This window comes from Rhinopithecus roxellana, chromosome 6 (genome assembly GCF_007565055.1).
Source record: "Rhinopithecus roxellana isolate Shanxi Qingling chromosome 6, ASM756505v1, whole genome shotgun sequence".
Lineage (NCBI taxonomy): Eukaryota > Metazoa > Chordata > Mammalia > Primates > Cercopithecidae > Rhinopithecus > Rhinopithecus roxellana.
The window spans coordinates 94,919,481-94,936,397 of NC_044554.1; the positions used below are offsets into that span (position 1 = coordinate 94,919,481).

General features: G+C 40.0%; 1 long non-coding RNA gene across 1 annotated transcript in view; it reads left to right on the plus strand.

Annotated features, from left to right (window-relative positions):
* The window catches only part of LOC104663126, an 84,898-nt gene that overhangs the window by 14,406 nt on the left and 53,575 nt on the right, over positions 1-16,917 (plus strand). The window contains exon 2 of the long non-coding RNA XR_748098.1: positions 2,269-2,461. This is a non-coding gene — a long non-coding RNA (uncharacterized LOC104663126). The remainder of the gene's footprint in view (positions 1-2,268; positions 2,462-16,917) is intronic.

Here is a 16,917-nt window from a genome sequence, read left to right on the forward strand (position 1 = left end):
ACTTACCTCCTGAGTGACATGGGTCCTCCAGAAAGGAAAGGGTAGGTCAGAGATCATTTTAAGATGAAGGGAGCCATGAGGGGAATGTCTTAGACACTCTGACGCTGTGTCATCTCTTCCAACTTGTGAATCACCGTCTCCTCAGGTAAATGGTCATTTTGGAACCAAAGGACTCAATCAACTTTCAAATGATTCAGAAATGCCTGGAGTTCTTCCCAAGAGGTAACCATGCGGTACATGTAAAAGAATTCAATATTGAGAGAAATACTCATTTACAACCACTATAGAAAAACATACATTGAAAAAAACCCAGACTAACTCAACCTGAAGAAATATGCCCTCAACATTCTTCCTGACCAATATATGTTTCAAAATTGTTTATCATGACTCAGTTCTAACCCAATCAGGAAACATCTGCTTCAACAATTTATCTTCCTATTGCCCCAGAAGATTGTTGAAAAATACTCCCCAAGGAACATGGAACAGATTATTGTAATCATTTTTCTCACCTGGATCCCCTTGGGTAATAAGTTCCATTGCTGACTTGAAGACATGGTGGTTTAGCACGTAGATTCCATTGGACTGATAAGAGGGCAGCAATCTTGCTTTGCATCCAGTTTTGCGTGTCCACAAAGATCCCCCCACAGCCTGTTCCCAAATCACTGCTTGGAGGGAAAAAGCCCCACAGAAAAGCCTGGGGGCAGTCCTGTGTGTATTTTTTTTAAATCAGTGAATTGCTGCCTCCCTCGTGTCCTAATAGAGTCCAAAGGTTCTGCCCTCTGTGGGAGCAGCTCCAAGGCATGGTCTGAGTGCTGCTGTTCACGAGTCCTGTGGACTCGCGTGGACACTGGCAGCAGCTCAGCCAGGTGAGCAAATATTTCCAGGTGGCCCACTCTAATTTTAGGAAGGTCAAGTTTGCAAAGGTGAAATAGTAAGTAGGACTTCTGTCACTTTATCAGATTGGAAAAGCAAACTGTAATTAAGCACAATATTCTTAGAGTTTAAAATGGAATCACTGAATTCTACAACCAGCTTTAAACTCTCAAAAAATAACTTATGGCTACAATCCCTCTTCTACTCATTGAGTTCCTCTTAAAAGATGGAAGAGTATAATGAATGAGGGAGGAACCTCTATAGTAGAAGGGAAAAAAAAAACACTCCAGAAAACCTCTCTCTCAAAGGCCAGGGGTTCATTTGTGATCCCTTAATGAAACAGGGGCAGAAAGCCAACAAGGTAATTTTGGCCAACTCCAACATCACTTAACTATGAGCTGAGAATAATTAAAATGGTGCTCCCTGTAGAAAAGAGTTCACCCAATAAGTTTCCCAAATTTCAAGGAGCTTTTGTTTTATTAGATGCTGTTAGCTTCATGTTAGTCACAGGAAAAAAAAAATGCCCACATACACACGCACAACTAAATGTAGTCAGTTTGCTCAGCTGCTGCTGACGTCACTGCTGCCCACTAGGAGTGAGTTACTGTCATAACCCCTCTTTTATTAATCATAGGCTGGAGGAAGCACAAAGTGGGTGACATCATTAGGCAAAGGACCGGCTAACTCATGCTCCAATTTACTCAGCTTTATTATAACATTTCTCGAGTGTCATATGAAAGTGATTACCATTTCACACTTTCCCCATCTGAGCAATCATCCCTAACCCTCAATTCGAATTCCCAGAGAGAAGCTTAGCTTTTCAGATGGAGGTGCATAAAGGCCAAATCTCACCAAGGGTCCTTGTCCCAAGAAGAAATGTCCTCCTCAGAACGCCTTCTTCCTGGGCTTGAAACAGAGGCAGTTTCTAGAACTGTAGGGAACTAAATAATTCTCCATTGTCTCTGGCCCTGGCAGTGGCCTCTGACTGGGGAAGACCCTGATGGTCCAGACGGGTGCAGCCAAGTATGGCCTCCCAGTGACCAAGGGCACAGGCACCTCAGTGCTCTGAAATATGAAAAATACCATTTGAAGATGAGGTAAAAAGTAGTGGTTGAATGTATGGGTCCTGCAGTCAGACTGCCTGGGTTCAAATTTAGGATTCACCATTTTCAAACTGCTGGACAAATGACTTGGTTCCCCGATTAGTATAATAAATATGGATAAGAATAGCACCCCCTTCATAGATAGGATTGTTGTCAGGGATAGCTCCGTTAATTTTGTGAGCCACATAGAATATGCTGGTACATAGTCAATGTTGCTTACTGGTATTATTTCTCTTCCTTTTTTAAAAAAGCTTTATTGGCTGACCTGAACTCCCTACATCCTACTTTGTAGAGCCTTGGAAAGATGGGTAAATGCTCTGTGACAAGTCACCAGGGCAGACTGGTACTGGGAAGACCCTACTACACATTTGGCTCTGTCCCTGGCTGGAAAGTTATAAGTCAGTCTACCTCTCTGTGGTCCAGTTTCCACACCTACTACTGGTAGGTAGTAGTATCCCATGAGGAACTTCTGGAAACTAAAAAAGGTACGTAATGAAAACAAAAAGAAGACATTGGTTCAAGGATCCTCAAGAGCTCAGCATCGTGTTTCTGTTGTTTCTTTTTGAACAGACAAAATTCTCAGAGTGTTCAGTAGCTACACACACACACACACACACACACACACACACACACACCCCACATACTCACAAAAGTAGCATCTCCACAATGTTGCATGCATCAGGAAAAGCAAATGTTTTTTACCACAGGCTGGGCTATGCTTCATCCTCTTAAATTAGCATCTTGAGGTCTTTGCAGAAGCCATTTTATAGATGCCTACACTCATCCCCTTACTTGCATTCTCATCCTGAGGGTATTTTAAGGAGTCAAAATAAAGTTTACTTAAGCGTGTGTGAGAGACAGAATGATAGACCAAAAGAGAAGGCTGGGGCTTCGTAATATTTAGATAATGATGAAACTGAAACGGCTGATGCAGAGTGCAGTAATTATATAGGATACTTTATTATTTGGGTTAACCTTTGCTCAGTAATGAATTATAAGCACTCTGCTAGGTGAGAGATTTGGCTTCCAAAATGAACAACTGGTGCAGGATGGAACTGCCAGACCATGTCACATGGCAAATAAAATAATAATACACAGAAACTTTAGGCTCTCCTAATTGGAAGCTTCCTTTAGACAACAAAAGATGCCAGGATATCTGCTGCCCCCTAACTGGTTCCATGAAGAAGAGCGTATAACTTTTTAAGAAGCAAACTCTGATTCAGGTACAGTTAGTTGGCGGCTGAGTCAACCTCCTAAGTTATAGTTGTGAATTTGGTCATTTCCGTGAACCTGTTTGTTACGATTAAGACAAAGCTATTGGGTAGAGTCCTGTTCTGTTTCTGTCTTTTCCTGATGGAGAGGCACTCCTGATTTGCAGCAGCTGTCCAGGTAGAACAGGTTGACAAAAGCACACATCACCAACACAGACTGTTAATCACGTGACTAGATAAAACTCTCACGGTGTCATTCAAATTTCCATATCCTTCTTCTATGGAAATTTCTGAGAGACCCAGAAAAGGAGCATAACCATGAGGGAAAGTGAATCCTGCAGACTTGAATATTCCAGACTTACCAGGTGATCCAGCTGTCCATCAGTGGGAAGAGGCTGAGGCGCCCCCTTCTGGTGCATCTGAACAGGAATAAACTCTGGGTAGAAAGAAACCCTGTAGCAACTGGGCACCTTCTCTGTGATTTGTCCACTTCCAATATCAAAATTGCTGCTTTTTAAATGACATCCATCCTAAGTTTAAAACAAAACATATTATTTGTATAAAATGTGGAAGACACAGAACAAAAAATGTAAATCACATGTAATCATCCCTCCCAGAAATAATCATTATTAAAATTTCTGTGCGTGTGTAAAACAAAATTGCAATCCTACTGTAATATTGTACTGTATACTGATATTTTTCACCTATCAATGTATGTTGAGCAGTTTCAATTGGTCAAATTATTTCTTGAAAATATTAATGACTGGGGAGTAACCTTTCAAATAGGTGTGTCTTTATTTTTAAACCAGTCCACAATTATTGCATATTGAAGTCATTTCCCAAATTTTGTAAGTGTGAGTATTGCATCCATCCTTTTATGTGTTTAAATGCATCTCTTATTATTTCCTTGAGATGAGTTCCTAGAAGTCGAATCACTAGATCTAAAAATGTGGACATATTTTTGCTGGGCATAGTGGGTCACGCCTATAATCCCAGCACTTTGGGAGACCAAAGCAGGTGGATCACGTGAGGTCAGGAATTCGAGACCAGCCTAGCCAACATAGTGAAACCCCATCTCTACTAAAATTACAAAAATTAGCCAGGTGTGGTGGCACACGCCTGTAATCCCAGCTGCTCAGGAGGCTGAGGCATGAGAATCACTTGAACCCAGGAGGCAGAGGTTGCAGTGAGCCAAGATGGCACCACTACACTCCAGTCTGGGCGACAGAGTAAGACTTCCTCTCAAAATAAATAAATAAATAAATAATTAAATAAAATTAAAATTAAATAAGATAAATAAAAAATTAAAATGTGGACATATTTAAGATCTTTATATATATAACCAGCTGCCCTCCTGAAAGTTTTTACCTGTTACATTCCAACCAACAGTGTAAGGGCATGACTCTTTCCCTGTGTTTTGGGATGGATGTTATTATCAAAGTTCTCTCCCACCCAGGCCAAATACGGTATATGCTTTGTTTTATTTTGAATTTTAAAATTATTATTTAAAATGGACATTTTGTTGTCCATTTGAACAACTTTCTTTTGAGTAACTGTTCATGTTCTTTGCCCATTGTTGCTTTTATTAATAAGAACCCTATTCTCATTCTTATATTTTAAATGAAATTTCATTGTATATACGTTTATATTATCTATAGTAAAGTATATTTTATTATTAATGAGAACTTTTTTTTATATTAAGACTCCTACCCTACTGTCTTCTACATATTATTGTAATTTTTCCCCTGTTAGTTCCTGGCCCTTTAATTTTGTTTGTATTAATAGTGTTTCAGGCCAAAAGAGAGTTTACATTTTTATATGAACTCATCTAGGAATTGCTATCTTTTTGCTAAGGCTTCTCCATCAGGAAATCAAATTGATACTCATGTGTATTTTTCACTAAATATTTTTTGACACTTTATTCTTTAATCCAACATATCTGGAATATATTTTGGCATACAGAACAAGGAAGAGCTATGACATTTTAGAAATTTTTCCAAAAATTGAATGAGCACCATTTATGAACTTTTCACTTTGGAGCGCCATTTTCATCACCTGTTGAATGTGTATAAATATGAGCACTAATTTCATTCGATTGATCTGTAGTGTGTTGCTAAGCTTGTGATCCCATTCCATTCATGTCATTTCCCAGTTTTAAAGTTGTTCTTTTAACTCTAGTTCTGTCCTATCCCAGGTCTTTTTATGTATGTGACTCAAGTCCACAAGCTGACAGTTATCTTGATTAAAATATAATTTCCTAATGCCAGGGCTTTATAACAACTGTAGATGATTCTAGGTTTTTCTCTACCTGTAGTTACTCAAAGTTTGTCATTTAATGGTAGCATATTATTGAACAGTGTGTTTGTTTGTTTGTTGAGATTGTGTCTCACTCTGTTGCCCTCGCTGGAGTGAAGTGGCGCAATCTCCGCTCACTGCAACCTCCATCTCCTGGGTTCAAGCAATTCTCATGCCTCAGCCTCCTGAGTAGCTGGGACTATAGGTATGCACCACCACACCTGGCTAACTTTTTGTATTTTTAGTAGAGACGGATTTTCACCACGTTGCCTGGGCTGGTCTCGAACTCAGGCAATCTGCCTGCCTTGGTTTCCTAAAGTGCTAGGATTACAGGCGTGAGCCACCGTGCCTGGCCTTAAACAGTGTTTTTAATTAAAAAAGCTTCTTCCTAATTCTAAAAATAATAGGTATTCATTTTTCAAATACAAACACCATCGAGGAAAAAAGAAAGGAAGGAAGAAAGAGAAAGAGGAGGGAGGTAAAGAGGAAACAAAGAAAGGGAGAGAAGGAGGAAGGGAAAAGAGGGAGGAGGGACAGAGGGCTCCTACAATTTAATCATCCAAAGAAAACCAGAAACAAAATTATGGTTTCTGTCTTTCCAGAAATGGAAAGATCTTTCCTCATTTCAGGAACGTTTTCTTCTATTGCATTTTTGACAAGTGTTTTTGTTTGTTTCTAAAATTTTCTTGAATGTGTAAATTGTTGATTTAAAGATTTAGTTTTTGAGTGTGCTCTTTAGCTTTCTTTGCTCTTTGTTTCATTTCTTCTTGTTAGTTGAGGAATTTATGCATAAGCCCTATGTTGCTGTTTATTCTTTTTCTGTTAACTCATTTTTGAATGGGATAAGACAGCAGGTCTACTGTTTGCCCTAAAATAGCATAGATGTGTTCTCATCTATCCTCCTTTCTACTTCTCTGAACACCATCTACATCTTTTCTAACAGTTGGGTGCTAATGGCCTCTGGGGCCTAGGACAAGAGCTGAGGTCACGGGTTGGAACTTCCTGTTGACCCTGCAGCCAGGTCCTGTCTTGACAAGTTAGGAGTGTGTCCCTTCTGTTGGAGGAATATGCTTCAGGTCTCAACCTTTTCCCTAGTTTTGGAATGGACTGGGTTAGAAAGATGTTGGAGTTTGCAGCCTTTTTCTTTTGCACTGCTGCATGTGTTTAATTCTTCATCATGTCTCAAGCTTACAGCTCTCACTCCTCATTTCCTTTTCCTACCTGTGACAAAGCCTCTGTTCCTCCATGCTTAGATGTAAGCTTATGCCACCATTAACAAAACTTAGGGAGAGAAAACTAAAATCACCCATGCACTCCAGGCTTGGCAGATGCTCACACCTGACTCATTCTTTTGTTTTTGGGTCCTTCCCCCAACAGCTGCCACAGCTGTGTGTTGGCTGGCTGCTTCCCGGTCCCTAGTTGGACCCTGCTTCTCTGCAGTCCCTTGCATACAGACTCTCTCTGTGAGACACGTTCTTCTCCTCTTGGGCAGGACCTAAAACAGCCTCAGGCCTGCCTTCCCTCCCATGTAGACCCTATTAGGTCCACAGGAAACTCATGCATTTCTAGCCCACTATTGATAGGAACGTGGTTTCTTAATAAACATAGCCCCTTCCTCTTTTTATCCTTTACCTTGTCTTAGACCAATTTACATTTATTCAGGCATGAGTTAGGCATTAGTGTGCAGGGTCCCTCAACTGCAGAAGGTGCTGTTGAAGCCTATGTTAGTTATCTTTCCTGGAGTTGAGGAAGATTAATTAACCCTACCCTGTTGGGAGAGCTGGGACTCACACACAACTGGCAGGTGCTTCTTCTGAAGGCGTCCCCCAAAATTCACCCTCCGCCCACCCCCCTGCCTTGCTCTCCACTCTCTTAAACTTTTATATTCTCAACATCTCTCCAGAGTCTTAAAATAATGGAACCTGTTCTCAGATATCTACTTTAAAGATTCCTTTGCAGTGGTCTCTATCCCCTTCACTCTGGTATCTGATAGCTATCTGGTATTTTGGCCCCTGGGTTAGAATTTCAATTTTAAAACACTAAATGTTTGTCTTCTATTATTGCTTGAGTGAGAAATAAGCCTTTATTGATTTTGAGGCATCATCATTTTGGGATCTATTTCTTCTAGCAACTATTACCTTCAAGATAAGAAGAGCAGAAGATGAGAAATTTAAAGGCAGAGGCTTGGGAACCTTCATATTTACGAGGTGAGTGGAGGAAGAGGAGTCTGTGAGGAGCTTTGAGGAATCAGATGTGTAGGAGAAAAACACGTAGGGAACATTGTCAAGGAAGTCAAGAAAAGTGAGAGTTTGAAAATGTCAGATGACACGATGTGGTCAGGTAAGACACTGAGAGAAAGGCCCAATAGATCTGGCAATATTCTAATCAGTGGCAGTGCTAGCCTGAGCAGATCAGCTTTGTTACTTGGGGACAGATTTTAGTGGGAAGAGGAGGGGATGAGAAGACTAAGGAGATACACTCTGTCAAACGTTGTTAAGAAGAAATTGAGTAATGACTAGAGAAGGAGACACTGAGGATTGAGAGAAAGCCCTTTCAAATTTTAAGATGGAGATTTAAGCTTCTCTTCTGAGAGAAGTGAGCTGCTAAAGGTAAATAACTTTACAATATGAGAGAAGACAGAGAAACAAATTTCCTCCTGAAGTAAGAAATGATGGATTGATTTCAAAATAGACACACGTTCACACCACTCCTTACCACCTCCATCACTGTCCCTCAGGCCAACCTGCCATTCTTATTGATCTAAATATACCACCACACCTGAATAATTGCAACAGCCTCCTAGCAAATCTCCCTATTCCCATCCTTGCCCCTGTAGACTATTGGGAATCCAACACTCAAAATGACCCTTTCAAAAATGCAAGGCAGATGAGGTCTTTCCTTTGCTCCTACCCTCCCGTGGCTTCTCCACTCACTCACTGTTGTGGCCAGAGAGAAGCTACGTGACCTGGCCACATCCCCGATCATGTCTTCTCTGTTTGTCCTTGGTCTCTGTCTTCTTCACATGTGATCCCTCTTGCTTTCCTTCCAACAGAATGAGCTTGTGCATGTCCCAAGCCTTTGTGCTTGACATCTTCTCTGCCAGGAATTTCGTCATTTTCCATCAGACACCCTCGCAGCTCACTCCCTGACTTTCTTGTTATTTGTTTCCAGATCACTGAAGCCTTTTTGGACCACTCAATATAAAATAGCAACGGACTCCACCCTGGTACACCCTAACACCCAGCCTGTTTCATTTTTCTCTGTTATATTTATCACCATCTGAGGTATTTGTTTATTGTCTATGTGACAACACTAGAATGAGGGTAGAGACATTGTTTTGTTAACAGCTAAATCTTGGCATCTAAAACTGTGTCTGGCATGTAGTACTTGCTCAATAAATATTCGTTGGCTGATGAATTAATCCTAAGCATAGGTGGTAGGATTAGCCTTAAACAAGAAGAAAAAAAATAAAGGATGGGCATAGAGAGACATGATAATAACTGACAGAGAAGGGAATTAAGAGAATTTTCATCTCATTGATTTTGCAGTAAAAAAGAAGGTAAGCTCATCTGCTGAGAGAGATGTCAAAGCTGGTGGAGGTGGTGGAGTGGAAGGTTTGAAAAGATAGGTGAAATATTATAACAGTGGCAGAACCAGATAGGAGATGAGGTGGATTCTGAACACCTCCAGGCATTCTGGAAGACATTGAGACTGAATGCACCGAAGTTTCAGGAACACCAAACCACAGAGTTGTTCTGTCTTACCCAGAAGTGTTCTTCACTATAAGGTGTAGAAGAGAGAAGGTCAATTGTTTAGATATAGCACTGCTGTCCAGTAGAACTTTCTGCAATCATGAAAAGGTTCTACAATCTGTACCGTGCAATCGAGTAGCCACTGGCCACGTGTGCTTATTGAACATTTGGAATGTGGCTATTGTGGCAGGCTGCACACTACACAGCGCACGTCGGGCGGTCCAGACTCAGGTTCTGGCAGATCAGTAGCTGAGAAAGGACAACAAAGAATGAGAGTAAGAGGAAATGTCAGTAAAGAAACTGTGTGGTGCCCTCAGGAACCTGAACCAGGTGAAGAAAGATGTGAAGCCAGAAAGCTACTGATGGTTTGTGAAAAATAACATCATTCAGAAATCAGAGCTATCGATGATGTGAAATGCAGGTATGTTGAGAGAGAGTGAGAGCTGATGGGCATTGGGTCTCAGAAAATCAAATGCTGAAGACTAAGATTTCAAAGGACAAACCACTGTGAATAGTAAAACAGCCCAGGGCATGGGCATGGGATATGTTTTTTATGTGGAGTGGTTGTGAAAGTCTTTGGTGTTAAGGGATTCAAAGGTCTGTAAGAGAGGGTTGGCTGAATAAAAAACCTGGGGTAGATGTCTGGCACAGAGATGTATACTGTGACAGCCACAGCCTCAAGGCTGTTTCTATATGAAGGTGGAAATACGATGAAGATAATGTTCTGTTAGTTATCATTGATCAAGCACTCATTTCTGCTAGGCATGGAGCAAAGTGCTTGATATATAGGTAATACCCTTTCACCCTTCAAATAACATTTTGAAATAGGTTTTCTTATTATTGCCAATTACAGATGAAGCCACTGAGGCTTGGAAAGACCAGACAACTTGTCCAAGGATATACCCTGAAGGTGTGATGGAGCTAGGATTTCAATCCAGGCAGCTTGGCATGAAAGCTCATGCTGACAGGGCACAGTGGTTCATGCCCGTAATCCCAGCACTTTGGGATGCCCAAGACAGGTGGATCCCTTAAAGTCAGGAGTTCAAGACCAGCCTGGCCTACATGGTGAAACCCCATCTCTACTAAAAATACAAAAAATTAGCTGGGCGTAGTGGTGCTACTGGGTAGTCCCAGCTACTCTGGAGGCTGAGGCAGGAGAATCACTTGAACCTGAGAGGCGGAGGTTGCAGTGAGCCGAAATTGCACCACTGCACTCCAGCCTCGGCAACAGAGTGAGACTCTAAAACAAAAAAAAAAATTGAAAAAGACAAGAAAGCTCATGCTGTCCAGCACTAAGCTCCATTACTTTCTTCTTTTTTCTTTATGTCTTTCATGTTCTTATCTGAGCCTTCATACTTGCAGCAGCAGTGGTCAGCAGTAAGAGTCCTTAGTGGCTAGCACCCACCCCCATCCTCATCCATGTCTCCCAGATCAAGGAGCTGCAGGAAAACATGCGGGCTTGATAGGAGGGGGATTGTCTGTGGAGGACTCTATGTCAGAGAAGTTAGCTGGTGGGCAAGCTTAGAGTGGAAACTGAGAGTTATGGCAGCGGATTACAATGGAACAAGTGGGAAAGTAGGAAGGGGTGCAGTGGGAGGAAGAAGGCAGGGATACTGGAACCCACTGGATGAGATTCCTGGAAAGGAGAGTCCTTGGAAGGCCTTCATTTGGGATGGTGCAAAAGGCTGACAAGCTAATATTAATTGACCTTAAACTTTCATACTTAAAATATAATATGTATGGCATGCACAATACTCATATCTCATGCCATGAGAAACATTTAAGTGTAATGCTTCCTATATTAACAGATATTAGAATGGCACTAAACAGGAAGCATTTTTAAATTTAGGAGTGCCTGGTTAGCATAGTAGCATTCAACTGGTTCTTGCTACACCTGCTTCCGTGAGAGTATCACACAAGATAAAAATTTCCAGAAGCACTGAGATAAGAGTGGGGATGAGTCTTAGTCTACATACATGGGTGGTCAGGATAGGTAATTTATTTTTCTGTGATTGCATTAAATTCCTACCCTGAGCCTTCAATTTGCCATATGCTGGTAAATAAGCCTCACTCTATTTGAAGTCCTCACATTTTTTTCTGTACCTAAATTCAGGAATCGGGGAGGGTGGGTGGAGTAGAGCAGAGGGATGAGAGAGCTTGTCTCGTTTTTTCAGTCTTGGGCTAGAGAGGGTAACATGTGACTTAGCACCTATCTTACCTGTGTCCATGCAGAACCTTTCTTCCTTCCCGTTCTAGGCAGATCAGAGCTAACTTGTTCCTCATTGTTAATTGTGAGGCCCTTTATTATAATGTTTTTCAAGTTCTGGTCAGTATAATAAGGCAAAAATAAAAATAATGAGCAAAATGCAACAAAGCGGTGACAAAATTATCTTTATTTCTTAGTAGATGGTGTGAGTGTGCTACAGGTATAATTTTTCAGTGCACAAATTCATATGCAAAACACATGACATTTCTTTAGTTCTGAAATCAACACAAATCAGTGGGAAGTCAAATCTCTCTTATGGTTTTTTACCCTCCCCCCATTCTAAAGTTTCCTGGTCTTGGCAAAGGAAAGTTCCTCTGTTCATAGGTCCCCATTGGCTAGTGCTGGGGTGCCAGTGCTCTCCGAGGGGCCCCACAAGGACTGAGACCTTGCTGCTCTCCTAGGTACTGCCCAGCTGCCTGCAAAGCTCCACTGCTCCTGTGAGGGTTTTGCCAGCCTCCCACCCACCTCTTCCTCTCCTCCCTTGGCCATGTCCAGTCCATTTTCCTTTCTGCACTGCATGTGCCAGATACCCACCACAGCCTGTTCCAAATTTAGTAAAAGTCTGCCCTGCAGAAGCATCTGAGGCAAAGATATACAAAGCCCTGGCTTTCTACCTTTCATACACGAAAAAGGACAATACAAAAGATAAAACACAAACCGATATTAAAACACATTGTATTCACCATTGTGTGACCACAACAAACCCTAACTATGTTAATTTGCAAGCTTACATAAGAGTTCAGCCAGATAACAGAACACAAATATTTTAAAAATAATACCATTTTATAGGACAAAATAATATACAATGCCTAGAAGTTATTTTAGAAGATAGTTGTTTCTCTACTCTCCATTTTACAGATGAAAGAAAAAGTGCATAAACAGAGTGACTGGTCCAGTTTTACACACCTATACAGTGGCAGAGCTGGACTACAAACCCAAGTCTATCCAGTTCTGAACTCCATGCACTCTATCACTATAGCATACTGTCATAATAAAGCGATATATTCCAGTATTATGTTATAGTGATTGGGTGATATATGGAGTTATGGAGTGCTATGTATCTATCTCTCTCCTGCATTTGTTGAGCATGTACTATTTGCCAGGCACTTTGCTAAAAACTCTTCAAACGTGGTATCTTTTAATCCTACAGTATCCACTCACATAGGTGTTATTAATCCATTTAGCACCTGAGGCAGATGAAGAATGTGATGAACTAATTCTTCATTCATTCTTCAACTGTGATCTGGTGTGTGCCATGAATACCATTAAAACTGTTCTGACAAATATTACCAATAATCCTCTCTACAGAACACTTCAGTGTTCTCTTTTTGAGTGATTGCATCCACTTCCTAGTTTTAACTGATAATATTGGTGATTCCTAATCTCTCTCTGGCAATACCTTTTATCTGAGTTTCAGACTCATACAAACAACCATATATTGATTTTATCCATTCAGGAGTCTTTTAGGCACCTTTAACTCAACATGTTAAAATTTAACCAACTTCTTTCTCCCTAAACAAGCTCCTACTTTTGAATTTTGATCTCAGTTATTGGTGTTCAATCACCCAAGAGTTCTTTCTTGACTACTCTCTTTTCAGTCTGCACAACTAAATACAATCAATAACCACATCATAACCATTTACCTTATATGTAGTTTTAAAGGATGATAAAACAGGACATTGTAGGTTAGGACCTTAGCCCAGGTTCTAGCACAATGAACACTCTCAAGAAATGTTGGCTATTGTTTTTACGAATATATAAGCAATGACAATAGCCACTACCACAACAGAGACACACTGACTGTGCCACTGCAGACCATGGCTGTTAATTAGATGCTGGATCTTTTTAATTAATGTCCCTATTGTGTCCTTTTTTCTTTTTTCTTTCATATTTCCATATCTTTGCTCTGTGTTTAGTGAGACTTCTTCAACTTAACCGTCTATCCTTCCTTTTACTTTTGTTTTAACTAATATTTTTCATTTGTAAAAGCATTTGAATTGCTATTTCCTTTCTGTCTTTGGGTTTAATTTCTTTTAAAATATTTCTAAGAACATTTTGTAAAGGTGCCCTTAGAAAAGACACTTTCTGTTCTGTGCTCTGAATAATTTCTGTTTTCCACATCATCTATTTTTTTGTTTGTTCACCTTTCATAACTTTGGTTTTCTTCATGCCTAGTTATCCTAGGTTGTTCCTTTGTATTCAAGATGGAGTATGCTAATTATTATGGTGGGCATGTTAATTACCAGAGCTAGAGTGAGTGCCTTTTGCTGTTGTCTAAGCATGTTTGTTTCCTGACCTCTAATTCTTGATAGGAAACATGAGTAGGTGATTTTGTTTGGTTTATTTCTCTTTATCTTGAACCCTATGCCTAGAAGAGTATCTGGCACAAAATAAGGGCTCCCAAAATAAAAGCACGTTGTTATTGAAGGGCTTTTCCTATTGTAGTTGGCAAGATTGTTAGTGGAATCTAAAGAGACTTCTAATGAAACAAAGACACTAACCTAGTCCTGGGAAAGAAAGAGAAATGTATTTTAAGTATAGTCAACCCTTCAAGCCAATGTTCTTTTATTTCCTTCTGTTTTTATTATAGAAACTTCCCAAAATCAAATTAAAACAGAAAGGGGCAATGCTGATCTGATAGCTCACACCCTCTGCATTAAGAATTAGATATGAATCCTGATTCCATTTCTATTAGTGAGATCCTGAGATACACCTCTTAACTCTCTAAATCTTAGTTTGTCTACATACAGAGGCCATAAATCTTATCTGCTTGCTTCCCAGGGTTTTGTGGGAATTTTAGTAAATATCTTATATTTCAGTCACCTTAGAAACAATTCATTTTACAAATACACTTTACCAGGCTTCATTTTTAAACTCATAGTTGTACCATAGCCTATGTTGACAAGTGTTCCTCCAAAAAAAGCCTGTGATAACACATTGCGTTAACTGGCACATGTCAGAGAATGTGTTCCTGGGTTGTCAGACATGAATCAAGACTTGATCGAATCAAATTCTCAGGTACTAATCTTTTAATCTTAGCACTCTATTGATGTCACCCCTCTATGGCCTTCTGTTTCCTTCTGGAGAAGTCTAAAGTCAGCCTGATTTTTTTGCTTCTCTCAAAGTTAGCTTGTTACTGTCTTTTTAAATTTTCTTCATGGAGACTTCTCAGCTCTGCTTTATTTTGTTTTTATTTCTCTTCATAATTCAAAAACTTACCATGGTGGAATGATACGTGATATTTTCTATTAATATTTCCTGAAACGTGTTTAGCCCTTTTCAGTCTGAACACTTTGGTGGTTTCTTTTAGTTCAAGAAAGTTTTCTTACAATTACTCTAGTTTCCTCTCCAATTCCTAGGTTGGCTTTCCATTTTATGAACCCCATATCTTTTCTCTGTGAGTATTCGTCTCTTGGTATATTTCTTCTTTTTACTAGAAGAGCTGCTGAAGTGTATCACTCTCATCTGTGTGGAATTTTATTCAATACCCATCTTGTCCTTTATCATCTCTAGTACAGATTTTAATTCTGCAATTGCAAATTTTTTATCCTTTTTATCTCACTTGGCCCTTTTTTATCCTGGATTTCTTTCTAAATTATTCTACTGCTTTTATCTTATCATTCTGTCTTTTTCAGGCCACTTTTTCTTGGACTGCTTCAGGGTATCAGATTTCTAAAATGTCCTTCTGTTAGTAAATAACTTTAAGAAGAATGCTTTTCCATGGAATGCTAAACATCCTGGACACTTCTCTTTTTCAGACATATAGTTCTTTCATTGTTTTATTTTGTTTTTTTTCTTTTTTCCTTTTCATCTGGAAAGAGAGCCATTCACACTTGATGTTTGCAATTAGATAACACAGATTCTTTGGCTTTGTTCTCTGACTTTTGTAACCTGTTAAATACCCTGGAAGGAAGGTAATTAGTAACTCCTAGACTCCGTTAAGCATTCTTCTTAGAATCATTGATTCTGTTATATTCTACATCGGTGGTATACATGAAAACCTACAATTCCTAAGACACACTTCTATAGAGGTACTTCCATTTCTTACCCTAAAGGAAGGCTTTACTAAGGGGGTGGTGTTTTCAAGATTTAATGTGTCAGTATTCCCTTGTTTTCTGGAAGTGGCAGTCCCAAGATTGATGCAGAAAGTAACGGGTAGAAAAGAGGGGAGAGAGGGGAAAAAAGGCAATGTTATAGCCCATTTGGAAAGTCCTCTCTGTGCAGTGAAAGTGGAGAGAAGATGACTAGTTTTAGTTAAGAGTCAAAAATTAGGAGGAAGGATATAGTGTTTTCCTTTCTTTAATATTTAAAATTTTTAACTTCAATTCTTTTTTTTCCTTAGAAATAGGGTCTCACTCTGTCACCCAGGCTGGAGTGCAGAGGGGTGATCATAGTTCATTGTAGCCTTAAAATCCTGGGCTCACATGACCCTCCCACCTCAGCCTCCTGAGTAGCTGGGACTACAAACATGAACCACCCCACCTGGCTAATTTTTTAAAAAATTTTTTTGTAGAGAGGGGGTCTTGCCATGTTGCCCAGGCTGATCTCGAACCCCTGGCCTCAAGTGATCCCCCCGCCTTTGCGTCCCAAAATTCTGGGGTTACAGGAGTGAGCTACCACACCCAACCCCGTCTTCTTTCTGATGAAAAGTGCTGTTTTATTTCATGAGTCAATGCATAAGTTAGCCAGTCAGGCCCTAGGAAATCAGAGTTAATGAAAATATCTCCCAAATTATCGGTTTGGTTGTTGGTTATTTAAAGTAACCAAAAAGGGGAACTAGGAGGGTGGCTTTTCTATGAAATAATGAGACAATTCTATGTTTCTGTCTTTTACCCCTGCTGTAGTTCTAAGGAAAAGCAGGTCATGAGGAAGGTTTTTCTGGAGCATTTTGACCAACTACTTTTCTTCCTTCTGCTACATGATAAGATTCTGGACAAGAACAAAAGCCTAGACTTTTCCTACCTTTTTCTGTCTCACATGCAACTTTCCAGCCCATTCTCCTTTATTCATACCATTCTCTGTTCGTCCTCCTGTTTCAATTCAAAATGAGGCAGAATACATCAATGCTTAGTGGTTATTCCCAATCGCAATGTTCTATATCAAATAAGAAAAATGATATGTCTGATTAATAATGTTTTAAAACACAATAGCAAAAATCTCACATAGAATTCTAACTAAACTGTTAAGAGTTACCATTAATGATCACAGCAATTATTAATGTTTTCATGTTCATAACCAGCCTGAGACTCGGTTTTCTGAGCAGAAGGCATCTCAGAGTTTGTAAACTTGCCACGAAGTCACAGACTCTGACCGCCAGCAGGGTCCTCATGAGTCATGAGTTCTGCCATGGCCCAGAGTGCCAAAGTGTAGCTCTTCTCCACACTTTTCCACAGGAACTGGGGGTGCCTCAGCCTTTG